Source organism: Lepidochelys kempii, chromosome 8, assembly GCF_965140285.1.
Source record: "Lepidochelys kempii isolate rLepKem1 chromosome 8, rLepKem1.hap1, whole genome shotgun sequence".
Taxonomy (NCBI): Eukaryota; Metazoa; Chordata; order Testudines; family Cheloniidae; genus Lepidochelys; species Lepidochelys kempii.
In genome coordinates this window covers 11802555-11822087 of record NC_136387.1, presented here as the reverse complement: position 1 = coordinate 11822087, position 19533 = coordinate 11802555, and the positions used below count along the sequence as shown (strand labels likewise).

The following is a 19533-nucleotide window of genomic DNA, read 5'->3' as shown; positions in this document are numbered from 1 at the left end:
ACTTTTTGCTGCACTCAGCACCAGCCTGGGTGATGGCTTTTCTTCCTCCTACATTTTTTTCATAGTTGAATGAGATGTTTATTCTGTGTTTCTCATTTGTAGTGCCATTAGGCAGGCATACAGACATTTAAGTTAGGTTATAGACAAGCAGGCAAAAGTGCAAAATCTCTTTGCTGCGGCAGCGACTTAATGATTTTTGGCGCTTCAAGGAAAGGTTTCCCTCCTAGAGGAGAGGTAATTGACACGTCAAGCTTGTTCACTCCTAGTAGATTATCTCCTGAGAAAAGATTTCCAATCATGTCAAATTGTACTTAGCTATAGCATGTATGATGGTTTCTTGATTTGAATTAGGGGGGGATTAACTTGTTTCTGTGTAACTGTCTATAATATGAAAGGCCAGTGCTTTATCCGCTAACTTATCTATCTTCAGCTCAACAAGCCTCAGGCAAAAAATGTAAGGGAACCAGAAGTAATTAAAATAGAGAGTATGGGGCACAAATACAGAAATTACAGCAACATGCTCATGTTTATCTGGCTCCGCATTCAAATACCATTGCTCACTTTTAGATTGTCTGTACAGAGGGAGACAAAAGACACTATTTCTCTACTGCTTTTGGATCATTAGTTTTGCAAACCTGTGAGTGGTAATCTTTGAAAAGGAGAAATTAAGGAAAATGTCTGAGCATCAGGGCTACTGTACCTGACTCTTTCTTTCAACAACCAAGATGGATAAAAATCAATGATTTAAGTAAAATAAAGTCAAACCACTGAACTGGTGGAAGTCAATCGCTAACCTGGAACCAGTGTTTGTTGAAGTGCTAAACCAGTTTTTGACAGCAGTAACCTTTTCTACAGGTACAGTGAGAACATTTTCTTCATTTTAGTTTGTTCACCTAGCTCGACTCAATGACTAGTTCATTCAAAGTTAAGAAATCAATTGGGTGTTGAAAAGGCAGGAAAGTTGTTTTCCCCTTCCAAAACTATGAATAAAGAGTAGGTGTAAGAGAATGACACCTACTAGCACTAAAATCTTGAAGAATGTGGTGACCAGAAATAACTAGTTCAATTCATTAAGTACAGATAATACTTCCTTTGTTTAATAAATCAGTTAGTTTTAAAACCCAAAACATGTTTTCATAAACTTTGATATTTTTTCTCATGTATACAGCATTTTAAGGGAGATTTATTTAATAAAAAAATTAAAATGCTGTTTTTGTGTATTTTAATTTAATTTGTATTTCCATACACAGAGTTGGACACAAATCACAAGTAAAAAAAATTAAGTCTTCACCTGGTAAATAAATAATGCATCATTCACCATTTTCTAACATAATACGAAATGTAAAAATTAAGACTCTGAATAAAGGTAAAGGCAAGTTAAGATATACATTTGCTTAAACAAATGTATATAAATAGAGTGTATCCTCCTGGTTAGCAAAAACAAGCACCAAATTTAGTATAAAGGCTATATTTAGTTGCAAACAACAAGTTTTTATGGTCTCCAACTAATGAGAATCAATCTTTCCTTAGGAAAATTACTAAAACGTACAAATGCAAAACAAAATTAAAACAGGTAATTGAAATCATTCCACCCTGCTAACAAATGAACTGAATACACAATGAAAGCTGATGCATAAACTTGCTTTAATGGACAAGTGGAAGGGAATAAAGACAGTAGGCTGGAAATGAAAAAAAGATGATTTAAAAAATATATCAAAGCTCACATCAGATCACTTTCCTCTAACACTGTAAATCTTGAGAAAGCAACGCTATATAGCCACAGTCCATGGCTTTATATTATACTGATTTTAATATGACTCTAAGGCTACTTTTAATCACAACTCCCATAAAAAGCCAATTTTGACACATATTGGAAAACTCATAGCTGCTTCTGTCTGTATTACAATTCAGTTTCATCAAGGACTTCAGCAAGCTTTCAATATCCTCATGTTCTTAAAGGGTAGACAACTTGAGTGTGGCACAGAGAAAGAACATTCATGTCCTTGGGCTTGGGTTTGGTCTTTCAATATTAATTAATATATTTCATACAAACAACAAATCTGTTAAAAAAAAATCAGAACTAGTAGGATAAGGCATCTCCCAAACCTCCATAGAGCAGACTAAAACCTGCATAACCCTCTTGTCATTCACTCACCATGACCCAAAGTTCAGACATACAATGCTTAGCAGCATCACTACAGAATTCTAATATCGCAGTAGATGTTTGAAATGTGTTAAGTTCCAAGGGACAGATTCTGCTCTAAGTAACACCCAGTGCATCCCCACTGCTTTTGGGAGGACTGCACCACTGTAATAAAGAACTGAAACACCTCAATCCAGGCATTGTGATCCTTATGTGTGAGGGTTTAGTGCTGGCTGAAAGGTAAGGGGGGAATTGGTTGTAACAGTGTGCTACTTTTTGTTTGCCCTCCCTTCCCCTGCCCCCCCCCCCATCTCTTTACAACATCAGCCACTGCTAACACTTGTGTCATGTTATTCTCTGCATCTGATCAGCGTAACTATGTAGACAGGTCATTTTGTAACGAAAGAGCCTAAGAAAGTGTTATGCCTGTAAAGCATGGAGGAATGTTTTATTTGTTCCTCATAAAACTAAAATGTCTGCCTCCTATAGTGGAGAACTGTTCTTGTAAGTGCTAAGCTCTCTTCCTTGGACAGGAAACTCATTTTGAAATTACAGTTTTCTAATGGTCCTTTAGGGAAGTTGAGGTAACCCACTTCCTTTTCAGGCACTAAAGGCAAGGAGAAAGCTTTGCTTTGGAGCAGAGGGCCACAAAGGGAGAGGGGGAAATCTTTTCTTTTTGCTTCTCCCTACTCCTCTGCCATCACTCCAACAAGAATCCAACAAGCTGCCAGTGCATCGAAATGACCCACAGCCCAGCAAAAGTAAGCTGCAAGCACATGTTCCTTCTCAAGCACTGATGCCCTCTCTGCCCTCCCCTCCCGCATTTAATTTAAGCATTATCAATATTATAAATGTAACCAGCACAAGCAACAGAACTTATCTAGTAAAGATAGTACTTAAGCCAGATCCAAATCAACCCTCCAGATCACATCACCTCCAAACTTTTGGGGTCAAGAAGGTTCAAAATCTTTCTTGGACCCTAATAATTTGGCTGGAGTCATTCTCCTCTAACATCAGTTTTACACCAATTGTAAATTGTAAGGTTTCAACGTTTTACATGATTTAAGTGAAATAAAAATCTGGTCTTCTCTCCATAGGAAAAATTACACACATCTCTGAACTCTGGGTTGGAAGTTAACTATCCAGTTTGCATCTGAACTTTTAGGATAGGTCTATCTCACATGGTAACCTGGAGATAGTGGAATAAATCTCTTTAATTACTCAAATTTTGTAACTGACAAAAGTGCACTATCACGGAATCTACTGTAGGGCTTTTGTATTCCTTGAACAAAAAAAATGTGACCCAGTGGGTGTGATTTTTAAAACTAAAGTTGTGAAATGAGGACTTGTTAAATTGAGGTTAGTTTTTTTTATAATTTCAGCAAAATTACCCCTTTTCTGCAGTACTTCAAATTCTCACATCTTTTCAAAGTCCAAGTGCAATACAAAAAACAATTAAAAGAATTCTGAGTCCTTGAGGTACCTCAAGTACTGTGCAATGTAACAAAATTATTGTGCAGTTATATTGGGTTCTTCTCTCATACTGCTTACCAAAATATTAGCACAGTAAGTAAAAAATAAAATAAAATAAAGTATTAATAAGACTAAACCAATGGATTTTTTGTTAACATAAAATCTTTTTAAATTCCAAGATTGAAATTAAGGAACATCAGCTCTTTCAGTTTGTCTTCTGAAAGAGAATGTCTCCGACAGGAGAAGACAAGATTATACAGCGAGTTGCTGCACTCAGCATCAGCTATGTTTGTTATGGCATTTATGTATCTGAAAGCTAATGTTTTCAAACTCGGAAGATGGTTGGCTGTTGATGACCAAAACATGGTGATGTCAATTTCCCGTGACTGTAGAGTTCTCTGGATCGTGTCGGGTGCCACCTTCCCGATACACAAAGCAAACTCCTCTGCTGAAATGTCACTGAAGCCAGGAATTGAGGTGTAATCCTTCTTCACATGAGATATTACAGGAAGTCTTCTGGGGTTGAAAATCCTTATGCATTTTAGGAACTTAATTGAGGGCTGCCCACTCTCAGTATCACTGATGTACTTCTTCAGCTTTTCAGCTGAATTGTCAACAGCTGAACAAAACAGGTTCACCAACTTGCTACTTTGATTAGTGGTTATTGTTAACACTCAGTTTTTGGAGGAAACCATTGTCTCTCTCAAGGAAAAACAGCAGTTCGTCCATTTTCTGAACAGCAAAAAGAGTGCACAGTCTCTGGCTTTCAAATATAGCCATTAGGTCAATGATTGGCTTGCGCATTTCATTGTTAAAACAATCTTCAGCATTAAACATCGGGTTTCATCTGACAGCACTCTTTCAAGTTCCTGCAATGAATGCGGTGCCGAGTTGTCACACACCTCCATTTCTTCTTTAACAAAGCTGTGATAATATTGAAAGTGCTTTTCATGGTACTGAACAGTAGCAAACCAGCTGTTCCATCTAGTTGCCACTGGGTCTGGTGCCATTGTTATACTGGGAACTTTCTGCCTGAGGTAATTTAAGTACCTCATTTTCCTGTCCCCTGCCACATAGAACATTTGTGAGAAAGCTTTTACCAATGCGCTGACATCCTTGAATGGCTTACAAAAATGTTCCCCCACCAGATTGATTATGTGAGCAAAGCATGTTACATGGATGCTACCAGGAAACAGTACAGACAGTACAGTTTTGTAAGTTTTCTTCATGTATGCGGCATATCCGTGTCAAACACAACCACATACAATTTGATAACTTTGCACAGTTTTGAATGACTGCTTGAGACACAGTGCTGTGATTTGCACTTCTTGCAGAAAACAAGTCAGCAAGATAGGAAGACCGTTTCCCAGTACTGGCTTTCACCACAGGTGCGAGTACTGGCTTTCACCACAGGTGCGAGTAAAATGTGAAGTACATAGCAGCCCTTGTCATCAGTCATTTCATTGAATATAACTGACACGTAGTTATCCTTCACTTTGTCCTCAAGTTTATTTCTCAGTTTTGTAGACGTGTGTAAGTTATGCCTCTTGCAGCCGGTAACATCCTGGAACTGCACCACTATTCTTCATTCAAGTGTTTAGAAATTGGAATATAAAAGGATGGTCTGCCTTAGATAACAGTATGTTTGCAGAAAGAACAAGGAGTACTTGTTGCACCTTAGAGACTAACAAATTTATTTGAGCATAAGCTTTCATGGGCTAAAACCCACTTCATCAGATGCATGTTGTAGAAAATACAGTAGGAAGATATATATGCGCAATATATATATATATATATATATATATATATATATATATATATATATATATGCATATGCGCACACACAGAGAACATGGAAAAAAGCGGCACATGTTAAGATACAGTAACGGACAACCTCTAAGTGCTCATGTTGTGCTATTGTGGTTGTGTTGAAAGTGCACGCTGCATTTTTTGTCATTCTATTTAAATGCTTCTGTGATTGGATGAGTTGGTTTGCAATTGTCAATTTCCTCTGGTGGTCCAGAACAACATTGCACATTTTGCAAAAGATTTTTCTTCTATCTTCCAAAACCTGTCCAGGAAAATCTTGTACTTTCTCTTTTGCTGGTATATTTGCAATGTGGGATCTTTGTCATGGCATTTTCTGGAAAAAATCGATCAATGGTCCCATGACTCCCAGTGTGATCCAACATTTTGCATGGTCTTTATCTGCTAAGGAATATTATGTGACAATGCATAGCCAGACGTTTTATGCGGGAAATTACACAGGCGCATAATTGCGTAATTCCCTGAGGTGTACCCACGGCACTTCAGACTACATACAGCCCTGCTTGGATTGCTGCTACTTTGGGACTAGGAGATTAACAACCAAAGTAGGACATTTCTCAACAGACATGCTGGGGCAAAACCCTGCTCTTTCAAAAAGTGCCACTAAATGTTTAGCAACACACTTTTAAAATAAAAGATGTAAAAATGTTGCACAGCTATGATTACACACATAAATTGGGTATTTGTGCATAAAAATGAGCATTTTTAGATGCCTAACTGGCCATTTGCACATATGAAAAATGGTTACTAACCTTCCGTAACTGTTGTTCTGCAAGATGTGTTGCACATGTCCATGGTAAATGCATGTGCAAGTCTAAGCATGCAATTGCACAGGTAGAGATGGACCTCCTCTTTTTGAAAATCTAGCCCTTAGTGTCCATGCAAAAGAGGCATGACCTCAGTTTTTAAGGCCTTATCTGAAAGATCCACACACAAACTACAGGAAACTCAATTTATACACCTCACAGGGCTTAAAAGCCGAGTGGACCCTGCTGGCTCAGTTTCACACCTCGTATTTCAAGGAGTCTAGGTCTTTCCAACCTGATGCTCAGCCCACTAAGCTACCCATTAGAATATACCCATTTAAAAAAAAATACAGTCATTTTGAACAGTGCCATAGGCAGAATTTATGGGGAAGGCTAGAAAGGAGTCTAACATTTTTAACAAATTTCACAGATTTCAATGGGACAAAGGACCAAATATGTTCTGCATCCCCAGGTTTCAGTGCAATCAAGGCAGTCACTTACTGTGTGTTGATTAATAGGTAGTGCTCACCTTGCACAGTTTCCAGACCTGCTAATGGCTGGTACATGAATAATATCAGAGAGGTGGGACTCCCTTAAAAGGCAGCATATCAACACAGAGAAATCAAAGAGGACCGCAACCTCTGAACAGGCAAGGAGATGGAAACAGAGATTCACCCAACCGGAAGAACAGAGTTTTAGAGCAATTTTCAAAAGCAAGGGTAAACAAACAGGATTGAGGCTTTAGCTAGATGTGCAACACCTTTATTCTAGTCATTTATTTACTCAAGCATTTTGTTTCCAGATGGATAGTTACTATAGCAACCCTTATGTAAAGGGCCATAGCCTGTGTACATCTGAGATACACCTTCTAAAAAGAATCGCACATCAAAATATTTATTTTGGAAAAAAAAGTTTCAGTAAGGAACACAAGTATCAGGTGGGGTTTAACATTTCAGGGACTGATTCTGCAACCCGGACACATGCCGAGGAGAGCTCTCTCATCCACAGTCCCTCTGAAAATCGAGAGTTAACCAACATAAAGGTTAAAAAATTGATCTCTAGAACACTGGTTTTCAACAAGGGGTCTGGGCACCCTTGGGGGGCTGTGAGCAGGTTTCAGGGTGTCTACCAAAATAAACCAGAGAGGGGCCAGCATGACACTCTCTGGAGCCCAGGACAGAAAGGCGAAGCCCGAGCCCCACCATCTGGGGCCAAAGCTGAAGCCTGAGCAAATTAGTTTTGCGGGGCCCCATGTGACATGAGACCCTGGGCAATTGCCCTGCTTGCTACCCCCTAACACCGGCCCTGGCTTTTAATCTACTGGATATGCACAAAAACAGTTGTTGTGGGCTGTGGAATTTTTTTAGCATGTTGGGAGGGGGGAGGCTCAGAAAGAAAAAGGTTGAGAACACCTGGTCTAGCAGTTCTGTTCCGCCCTCCTCCCACCCCCCGTTTTTAAAAAAAATATGTTATTGTTGTTGCAGATTTAAAAACAACATTGTTCCAGTAAAAGAAAGGCTGAGAAAGATGTATTGTTAGGGAAGGAAAGTGTAATGCAAGACACCAGTTTGGATGTCATGTGACTCTGTTTTTAATGGTTGGTTATGAAGCAAAAAAGAGTGGAATGGCTTTGGGGACAAGTTGTAATGTGAACATGTTGGTTTGGTTGATTTATATTTATATTTTGTCCATTAAGATTTTTAAATTAAATGGAAGAAAGTGGAGTCTTGTAAGTTGCAAAGATTTCTCTTAAATACAATCCAGCTAAGACACTGTGTCCATGGGCATCTGTATCATTTGTATCAACTGAAAAAAATTCCCTTGCAAAATTTAGAACTGGGCAAACGGATTTCGGTAACAAAAACTGGTCTGAACCTGTTCCTAAAACTTGAACTAATTTTTTGGCCTATTGAGGTTTTTAAAAGTTCAGTTGGAAAAAAAAAAAAGTTTTAAGAGAAAACAAAAGAGGTTGTGCACCTCTGCACTTAAGTCAGAGATAAGACCACGGGAAAAGCTGCGCTCTCAGCATTTCCTACTGAACCACAACCAAGTTGTATTAGAAATCTTCACAGAAAGCATGTTCTAGAGTGATTTTCAGAGTGAATTTTCATCCTAGAGGGTTGGGATGAGCCTCTGAACACTCATCTAAACTCAACATTGCTTACCTCTTGGGCATTTCATAAAATTCTCACTTGAATTAGTTTCATTTGTGTGTGCCACAAACCAGATGTATGCCTTATACACTTTTCTTCACTATGGTGTTTCACTGCTCTGCTCTCGTCTAAAGAATTTAGGAACAAGCACGGACTTTCTGAGGTTAAAATAAAACAAGTCACTGAAGTGCTAAATGAACCATGCAGAGTAGCAACGTTTGACCTGGATGAAAACACATTTGATTCCATTCCCCTCCCCTCTGGATAGATAGCGGGTGGTTTCTATATTTTCATCTTCAACAAAATATTATTTCTCCTTAATGAATGTGATTCCTTTAAAGCTTTTTCTGGTCTAAATGACAAAACCTTTTCATTTGGTGGGCTTTCAGGGTTCTAGCCTTGCTTTCCAAATGCAAATATGGCTGATGGACCTGCTCTCCACGTTCTTTGGATGAACGATTTTTCCCTTTGTTTGGTTTATGTCTCTTGAACTAAAGTGATTTCTGCTGTATGGAAGCCTTTTGTCCACCTTCTCTTCAGGGAGATGAAATCATAGCTTTGCAAATTCAGCTTGTAACAGCTAACAGGTGACATGTTGAGACAAAGCCAATTTTTGAATAAAGGACTTCCGACAAGAAAGAAGTCAGAGCCTTCTGAAAACTGTTTGAAGCCTCTCTTCTAACCAAAGGAAAATTAAAAACAACACTGAGAAATCAAAGAAGAGTGTATGTTGGTATAATCCCATTGAGAAAACACGTCTTTGCTATGAAGCCAAGTATATGACAAGGAATCTGTTTATTGTATTTCTGTAAATTAATCCTTCCATCAGCATTTTACTGAGTTCAGAATTGTTTTACATGGTTCCAGGTTTTACCCCAATCAACCCCAATCAAGTATGATTGTTAAGAGTTTCCTGAATTCTTCCCCCTACATATTCCATTCAATCCCCCATGGAACCTCTAGTCTTAACAGCAATGGTAGAATCATTTAATAACTCTTTCCCCCCACACCCCCACATTCCTATAAAACAATTCTCAAACCTTGACTCAAAGTCAGAGAAATTTGATGGAGTGAAAATCTATTAAAGGGATTTTTTTTTTTTTTTTACTCTGTGCAAGCCTTGGTGTTCACCCACTAACCTCAACAAGGCAATCATACTCTTAGGAATGTGATAAAAACCTTCATGCTCTGGCGCCTGGGCTATATCAAAACTGGGCCTTGTTGAGCAACAACTGTTAACTCTGTCAAGTTATTGTAAGTTTTGTGAGGCAGATGACAGACTGATGTTTACATAAAATACAAGTTGAGGCCACAAAAGCCACTTCCACTTAAACCGTTCTGATCTGACTCAAACTTCTGTTCAGCTCTTTTCTCCTTTCTACACTCTTAAGCTTTCCATTATTCTTTGCAAGCATCAATATCATTCAACTGTCGGGCTTTTTAAAGTTCCAGGTTAATCACTGAAAAAGGTACAAGGAGTTCAGTTTTTAGGGCACTTTGACAGCAAATTCAAGCTTAAATGAAAATTGATGTGCAATGTTTAGATCCCGCCTACAGCACAGTTCCTTTCCCTCAACTTAGCATATTCCTATTTAACTCAAACTAAAAAAAAATTTTTTTTTGCAGTGGCGTGTCCTCTCCATAGTAGTTTACACTCACTCTTAACAGTTTACATATGTTTAAAAAAATGTATTCAAACATGATTAACCTAACTGCTGCCAGACGTTACTTGATCGAGTACAGCAGTATGTTTTGGCCTAGTTGGTTCATAGTACAGAAGACTACTAATGTCTTAAGACTTGGTCTTGGTTTAACCTTTGACCTTTGCAGGCATATGTAATGAACCTGCATTTACACAAATTAAATAAATAAATAAGGTGGCCAAACACCCATTGAAGCCCTAAGTTTGGGGAAACAGCGAATGCCAAAGGCATGAGTAATGAAAGAAAAGCAGATGACCTCATACTGAATGTCTGGTTTTTGGCTCAACTTATGTCAAAGGGAAAGTTTCTGAATTCTGGGGGCAGAAAGAGAGGATGCATGGAATGTGTCTGTGTACAGAGGGTGTGAATATCTGTGTGCTGAGATAATGTGCAAGCATATAGGCAAAGCAAGGCACTGGTCCATAGTAAGGTCAGAAGCCAACCCTCAAGATTTCACTGACCTAACAGAGTTCTTACCACTATAAAGTCAAGATTTATCTAGCTAAGTCTAATAATATTTTTACTGCTTTGCTCTCTGAGTTTCATACCATTCTCCACACTATAGTATCTGCTTCACTTCTATTAGACACTGCCTCTAAGATTAAAAAGAAGCTAGATCTAATGATTGAGAATATTTTGATTTTTAATAATAAAAAAAGTGATTTTATCCCATCGTCCTTCCCATGCCCCAAATTTTTTCTGTATCAAAAGATACTCTTCTTGGAGGCCATAATAATCACAAATTTTTGCAGTCAGTACATCTTTGTAGGTTATTCTGAAAGTGAATGTTAATGTGTTTAACAGTATTTTTTTGTCCTGATCATCTCATACAATTGGTGCAGTGGTGATGATGTAGCATATTTAAGCCATCACTGCCACAATTGGTCTCTCTCTCCATTTGAGTTAAGTTGCAAACCTCCACATTTTACTACTTTGGATGTTTTTCTGGTGGTACATCACTGTGATTTCTTTTCTTCTAAATGAAGTTGGTGCTCATAGTAAGCAAGTGCTGGATTGATAGGCCTAGAGACTGGAGTCTTCTGACTGAACTCAGGGGACTAGACAGGCTCTTACTGTGGAGAGAGTAAAGCCCAGGGGAGAATTGGTAGGGTCACTGGAGCTCAGAGGGGCTTCGAGAACATTGATGGAGAAGGAAAATGATTAGAAGTTTTTCCAAGACCAGAATCCTGGATCTGAAAACTTTGAGAAAGTTTGGCTAGAAATCCAGATACAAAGTATGCAACTGTCCCCTTTCCCTGTGATGTCACCAAAAATCCAAGTTTGAACATCTCAAACTTTAATGGAGGATTCATAAATTGAACCTACATTCTGACCTGAACCTTAAAGTTAGGTCCTCTCATCATTATGATGATCTGGATCCCCAACCACTCAACAGGGCACTCTCAAATTTGGGGTAAATTCACAACCAGATTCCAACTTTGCAGATCAAATCCATCTGCCATTAAAAAGTTTTTGTTACCACAGACCTTCAAGGAAATGGAGGAGATACAACAACAGGTTTGAGAACTTTCACAATGTGCGCCAATGAAGAACTTCATCTGAACAAAAGTACAGGCAACTCCTCCACACACACAAGGATTAAATATGCTTGCTTCTCTAACAGATTTTGGACTTTGTTGATTCAGAAATACTTTATCAACATTAACAATTAATACTAACAAGAGCTTTGTGAGTATTACCCCTATTTTAGAAGGTGGGAAGCTGGGGTTACTGTAACATCTTCATTCAATGTGTGCCATAAGAGGGATTAAAACTCAGAAGTTCTAGTCTTGTGTTCAGATCACACTTCTCTCTAGCAGCCTAATGTGGGTCACAAATTAAAATATGTTGCCTGGACCGAGTTTAAATATTGACTCATTCAGAGCAAATTCATTTTGGAAAGTGACATGCTGACTTAAAAGAATCTGCATTTGCATAAACTGTCATACTGATGTCAAATTTCATTTGTGAAGAGGACTATCTAGCCATCAGCTGAAGTGTGTACACACCTTTGCATACCCCTAAATGGGTAGACTAAATGAGATTCAGAAAAAGAGTTTGTCCTCTCAGTCACAAGTCAAAGCCTGCATGTGGCTTAGCCCTGAGCACTGCCTTACAAAGGCAGGAGGTGTAGAATAAGGGAAACGTTTACATAGTTGACAACAATGGATGTCCTCCTTCTTCCCACTTCTCTGTCCTGGGATGATGTCAGGCCCAAATGGGGAGTGGTGAAGAGAGGCATCACAAACTGCACAGAGAGATGGTTTTTGATTTCTCTCAATAATAAGAGAGCCTTTTTCCAAGATCAGGCAGGGTTTTAGAACAGACAAAAAGAATGTATAGCAAAATTTACCACAGTTTTCATTTTGTGTTGCAGTTTTATGGGGGGAAAAAAAGAAGGTAAGTAATAAAGGTGATGCTATCACTAAAATAAATAAATATCAACTTTTGCTGCTGTCAATATCAAGATTTAGTGACTCAAGGAGGTAAATATTAACCAAGGCTAATATTTATGAAGGTAGAAAATAAATCACAGTGACTGAAATCAGAAGGCAGCCAACCGTATGTATTGTCCCATACACTATTCCAAAAAGATACCCATCACAAACGAGATTTTAATTTAAGTTTATACTTTGAACTAAAGCTTTGTTTACCTGCATTTTCCATTATATGCTATGAAGGTTTAGTACATGAAACCTTTTTTTTTTTCTTCATTATCTTACTTAACAGTCCAAACTACACACTGTTCTGGGAAGCTGAAATTAATTATTCCTGTGTGTTAAGTTAAACATGTGCGTAAGTATTTACAGGATCGGAGCCAAAGCCAGCAAGGCTTATAGGAGAAAGGAAACGCTTCATTTATATAGGTCGGAAGCACTCTGATTCATGCATTTATAGGGCTGGAAGGGAAGACTGTTAAACATTTAATTGATAACGTTACACAGTTTTAAAGTTAAACAGGCACATTCTACAAGTATAAAGCTGTCTAAAGTAACTGTAACAGTCTCACCTCTGCTATGAGGATGGCACAGAACCAACACAGAAAGTGGAATGTTACAAAGAAGCTTTGCCACTACGGTTCTTTAGCAAGGCCATGGCTGGCACTGGTACAACTCAGTGTAAGAGATACGCCATCAACTTAAAAAAACACATCTATCTGTGAATGTTTACAAGGGACAGCTAAGGTTACTAGAATTTAAGGGACGAAGATGGCAACATTCATCCAATCCTCTGTTAAGTGCTTCAGCATGACCCATGTCACCAACATGGTGTCTGAATGCCGATCAGTGGCCTCATGGTCTAAAAAGCAACCATCTCAAACAAAATGGCCCTTTTTAGGGCAAACATCATAAAAGGAGAAACCTTTAATGGTGCTTTTCAAGATGTCATACAAAAAGCAGCTCAAAGAAGCTAGAGGAACGTATTTTTCTTTTTCAGTTTGTTTGCACTGTGTATTAGACATCACTTTGTGTATACTCAGCAACACTGTTTCCCCTGATTACTCAGTTTTTCCCGTGGTGAAGGAAACACATGGACCCTAGAAGTCTCCTAAGTTGATCATACTTAAGTCCAGCCTTGGAGTGCATGGCTTATGCCAGAATCAATCAGATCAAAACAGAGCCAAAAATGGGATCATTGCTTAAAAGTTGCATGTTTGAATGGAAGAAAACATATCATGCTAGAGATTAAAATGTTTTAACTGTTTCAAAAGAACACTGTCAATGGATAATTTTTAAAATCCTTTGACCCCTCATGTGCTACAATTAACAATAACCCCCAGAAAACTTGGAACTCTAATCTGCTTCTAACCAATGGATTTTTTTTTTTTAATTGTGAAATGCTAGGCTACCCACGTACTCTCCCTACCCCCAGAAAAAAGTTCACTGGGGCATTTGCTTTGAAAAATAAAATATATTTAGGTTGTATTCCTATTTTATGAGCCTGTGTAGTTTTTGAGCAGGAAGCAGAACACAAGAGGTGAACAGCAGTTCGAGTTAATGAATCTGGACATCATACAAAAGTGCTCATTTGGGGCGAGCAGTTAAACGTATTGGACTTGAACATGACTTATTTTTCAGCCAGTAAACGGCCTGGAATAATTTTCCACATCTAAAACGAATCAAGAAGAAACAGCAGGCAACTGACTTGGGGTACCTGAAACTCCACTGAGAAATTCTACTGATGTCGTAATGCATGAGAACAAAGCTCAAGTCACCAGAACCCCAGAGATGGAATTTTAGCTCTGGAATTCAGAAGGTACTTGTTTTATATTTTAACAGAATACATGGACAGACAATAAAATCCAGTCAAGAAAAAAAATGTTAATGGAAAAAACAGACATTTCAAGTTTTCTTCTACCTAACTTCGGTAAGCGCAGAACAAACATAAATCAAAAGTCTGATTTTTTTTTCTGTATTCCTGTTCTCCTGCTGTTTTACACACTTCTCCCTCTCTTCATATGTTGTGACATTTTGGCAACTGAAACTTGTTTTCTGTGTAGAGGAGCCAGTTAACAAAAAAATCACCCAGGACTGTTTCTTCCTGCCTTTAAAGCATGCTCAGGAGATTTCTGTTTTCCTTTTTGAGGGTCAAGGAGTGTCTTTCTCTTTCTGTCAAAATATTCATAATATACAGACGTAACAACTCCTGCAAATTATGGACCCAAAGGGAAGACATGTGGTTGGGTGTATGGCCAGGTCAGTTTAAGCAAAACTAAGGACCTATACAACATCATTTCAATGGGGGTTCTTCCTGAGAGACCCAAGATTCAATATGTGACTTCTTGGACTGCCGTAACCTCTTATGCCAAGACAACTGGAGGCATGGGTATTCCAGAACTAGTGTGCTCGTATACAGAGGAAATTGGGGGCATGGTGGATTGTAGTTTCCTGCTAAAGAGGATAAGGGAGAAAAGCCAGCAACATGCCACCCCCAGTGCCACGATAAGGTGAGGAGACTCCTCAAGGAGCTCAATGTTATTATCACATGAACCAGTCTGTAATCCACATAACTGGCTCTGGAGCATGAGGAAGCATTTTGGATGTCCTGACCTAGCTCCCCTGCATATTTGGCTGCACTGTCTGAACTAGCCTGGATTGAAGGACGGGATGTCACAAACCATGAATTACAAAATGACAGTGTGAGATGCTGAAGTATCCATGTAAAACTGACGTGCTCATTTCATTCTGTAGCTTTAGTGTGTGGCTAGTGTGTTCACAGCCACGTACCTCACAACCTTTGGCAAAATAAATATATGTCTTCGCCTCCTTCTTCTCCCCCACACACTTTCGCCTCTGAGGCATTGTAGATGTTACGTATTATTTCCTTGAAAGAAAAGCACAATAAAGATGTGCACTAAGGATGTTCGTAGAAACCTACGTAGGTTGGATGTGCTGACAAACACAAGTATTTTGTGATACAACTTTTAGAACAGTAAAGGGATCTTGTCTGACCTGACGATATTTCAGATGTCAAGTGTACTGAAAAATGAGATAAAGACGATTGTTTTACTAGCTTGAAAGCAGAAGCCAAACTGTAGATTTAATGATTATTCCTTTTTCCTCTGTCATTTTTATTGCAGAAAAATAAAGGCTGCAGGGACGATGTACTGGATAGCCTTTGCAAAGGAGCTGCTAGAACACTCATGGTACATTTTCTATTCCTCAAGTTGAAAAATGGCATATCAAAATTACAAGTTTTTCAGCTCAAAGTAGGGGCCATATTCTTTCTTGTTAGTGGCAGTGTGTGGCAATGCTCAGAAAGTTTGTGTGTATAAGTAATGAAAGGCAGAAAACGAAATATAGCTTGGGAAGCATCAGGATAAGGGGCAGAGAAAAAAATGGATGAAAATACAGTGTGTCAGTACAGTATGTTTGGGGGTGAAGTGCTAATGAAACATGGCCAAACTAAATCCTTCAAGGTGCCAAGGGGATAAAGAATAACCTCTTAACTAGAGTCAGACCTGAATCAGAACTCTAAACCTAAATAGCTGTGAACTTTAGGAAATTCAAAGCCCAGACTGAACTTTGTAGTTGAACCCTCTCTCTGCAGTAGGCCAAACCAAAACCTCAGATCTGAGCACCCAAATTTTGGGCAAGTTCAAATCTAACTCCAAAATTAGACTTCACAGCTTGGGCCCATGCCTACTGTGCTTTTAACCAGTCTGAGTGCTAAAGAATTGAAATAAGAGCCATAATCTGTATGTACAAAACCTAATTTCAAAATTCCATTAGCCTTTTCTCTTGACTATCTCTGTGACCTCTTTATACAACACCACTTGCTGAAAGTTAATGGGGCATACAGAAAAGTTTCTAGACATTCCATTTAACTGAAAAGCTCTTTAGTGGCAATGAACTTTTGTATTTTATATTTCTCTTATACTTTTCAGCAGACAACACTAACTACCTTTAACCTAGAAGGGGTATATCAATAATATAAAGTTTGTAGAGTTCACAGAACAGTAAACAGAGTACAAAAACAGCCATATCTGATACAAATAGAAATGGCACAAACAGGACTGTTACAATTCAAAGGGGAGAAGAAATGTTAGAGGTTAGGTAACAAAACTACCTCATATAGCAAGAAGAGATACAAAACAACAGCAAAAGAATTCTAACACTGCCTGCACAATCCTTAGTGTAGAGAATATAGTTGCTTTGGAATAAACTGGTCTATTGCCTGTATGTTTATATGGTTTTTAAAATGTTACGATAATTTACATGAACATACAAGAAAACCCTAAATTCAAAATACTTCAGTTTCCCTTTCCCCCCTCCTTCTAGGATCACCTCTTTGGGAGCTGGGCTTTTATCCCCTGCAACCAGGTTTCCCAGAAGGCACAGATGTTAAAGAAACATCTTTCCTTTTCTACTCTCTTCTCCATTGCCTAAGCTATCCCTACCCTGGAAAGCCTTTAAGTCAAGCATTTAAATGGTAACATGTGCTGCTCCTTAGCACTACCTCAAGCACACCTGTATTGCTCTGCTTAAAAGGACAACATTCAAAGCACTCTCTTCTTAAGGGACATTTCAGCTGGGGGTGCTCAGGTGAAGGGGGGAGGGATTTTGTTTCAAAGGGAATCTACAGGGTTTAAGAAGAAATCCAGCAAAAAAGACGACAATCTGCAAGAAAGTATAGAAAGGCAGGGAAGGTTTGGTGGCTGACAGAAAAACAAGGTAATTAAAATAGTTTCTACGCACATGAATCAGGCTGACTACCAATTACTCCCTTAAATTACTAGTCTTATATGTCTTCAATTCTCAGAGGCTGGCAGGCAATATGCCAAATGACTCACCAGTGAAAAACAGGCAAACAACTATGGGGCTGTGCGAACGGAAGTACTAATAAACAGAAGCCACAGAAAATTGTCCGACCACCACTTAAAAGACATATCAGTATGATCATGCTCCATTCTTAAAAAGAAATGACTGAGATACAAAAAGCACTCAGAATGCGCTTAGGAGCCAGGAACTTACAGCTGGCTAGTACAATTACATCTATATTCTCTGAAGGAGGATTCCAGTAAGAGATACAAAATTCTGGTAGGAATGAAAAGAAAAATCTATGGAACTACTTAAAGTAGTCCAAAATATTACAAAAAGCTTAAAATATAAACCCAGATAACATTTTAGTGGGTTTATTTTTAGCATATAAAAGCAAGCTAATAGTATGAACACTTTAAATACAGTGTTATACACCTATTTAGTTTTGACACCTGATAGCCCTGTTGTTCCAATTGGAATGTAACCAGTAGCAAAGTCTGCATCAAGTGTGGCAAATTAAGGAAAAAAATGCTATAAAACTATTCTATAGACACACATTCAATGGCAGGTAACTGAAGGATTCTGGCAGCATATGTTGTCCTTTGAATATGAATTAACACTCATTTACATTGCCCATGTGGTATCTATTCAGTTTTTTAAATATACATTAAATTTATACTTAAAAGTACAGCAACAATTGCAAAAAACTAACAAACCTGTACTATTAGCTACTTAATTAAATGAACCACTGGCTGATAAAATCACCCATCAATCTGCTAAATTCTTGTTTTGAAAACTATGCTCTAAGGAGAGACCACATTCTCCAAGAGGTAGGCCTAAAAGTCAGATCTACCATTGATATTTTGGTCAACAGACATGCCTCAGAACAGCTGTCTTCCACTGAAGGAGGAACAGTGTAGAGTGAACATTTTGAATCTGACAGGTTTCAGAGTAACAGCCGTGTTAGTCTGTATTCGCTAAAAGAAAAGGAGTACTTGTGGCACCTTAGAGACTAACCAATTTATTTGAGCATGAGCTTTCGTGAGCTACAGTGAGCTCGATGAAGTGAGCTGTAGCTCACGAAAGCTCATGCTCAAATAAATTGGTTAGTCTCTAAGGTGCCACAAGTACTCCTTTTCATTTTGAATCTGATATGTTGTAAGTTCCTTTTGAGGTTTGTTAAAAAAAAAAAACACAATACAACACTGAAGGAGAATGCTTTTAGACTGCACTCATTGTCTCCTACCTCCAGCATCTGCTGTGGCAGTGTCTGTAGCTACTCTGAGATCACCGCAAGCAAGAGTAGTCTTGGTGGTGAGAGCAACATCAATGTAACTTTAAAAAAAAAAAAAAAATCACACACACACAAAAAACCCAGGCTTAAGTCACATGCTTTACTACATGCTGCTACATTCATGAAAAGGCAGTTAAACTAATTCCTCCTCCCCTTGCCCAGCTGATCAAATAAATTATAGAGATGGCATACCTTCCTCTAAAGCATCAGTTGTTGACCACTTGCAGAGGACCAAATGAAACAATTACGAAGTGGAAGTACTGACAGAGAGAGATAAGAACCAAAGCAGGTTTTTCATTTGCCCTTACTGCTAGTAATTCAGACCTCTTGCACCAATTTGGTTCTGCTGAATCTTGATTCTTGTTGAAGCTTCTAACCCATATGCACAGGCTCCATAAACCAATCTGAGTACATGGTTTATTCCTGATTATTTAAATTCAGTGTATAACGTCAAGTTTCAGAGTAACAGCCGTGTTAGTCTGTATTCGCAAAAAGAAAAGGAGTACTTGTGGCACCTTAGAGACTAACCAATTTATTTGAGCATGAGCTTTCGTGAGCTACAGCTCACTTCATCGGATGCATACCGCGGAAACTGCAGAAGACATTATATACACAGAGACCATGAAACAATACCTCCTCCCACCCCACTCTCCTGCTGGTAATAGCTTATCTAAAGTGATCATCAAGTTGGGCCATTTCCAGCACAAATCCAGGTTTTCTCACCCTCTGCCCCCCCCACACACAAACTCACTCTCCTGCTGGTAATAGCCCATCCAAACTGACCACTCTCCCTACAATGTGTACGATAATCAAGGTGAGCCATTTCCAGCATAAAACCAAGTTTAACCAGAACGTCGGGGGGGGGGGGGGGGGAGAACAAGGGGAAATAGGCTACCTTGCGTAATGACTTAGCCACTCCCAGTCTCTATTTA

General features: G+C 38.7%; 1 protein-coding gene across 4 annotated transcripts in view; it reads right to left on the bottom strand.

Annotated features, from left to right (window-relative positions):
* MACROH2A1 (macroH2A.1 histone) overlaps positions 1-19533 on the bottom strand; it is a 72304-nt gene that overhangs the window by 37349 nt on the left and 15422 nt on the right. The window lies entirely within an intron of this gene.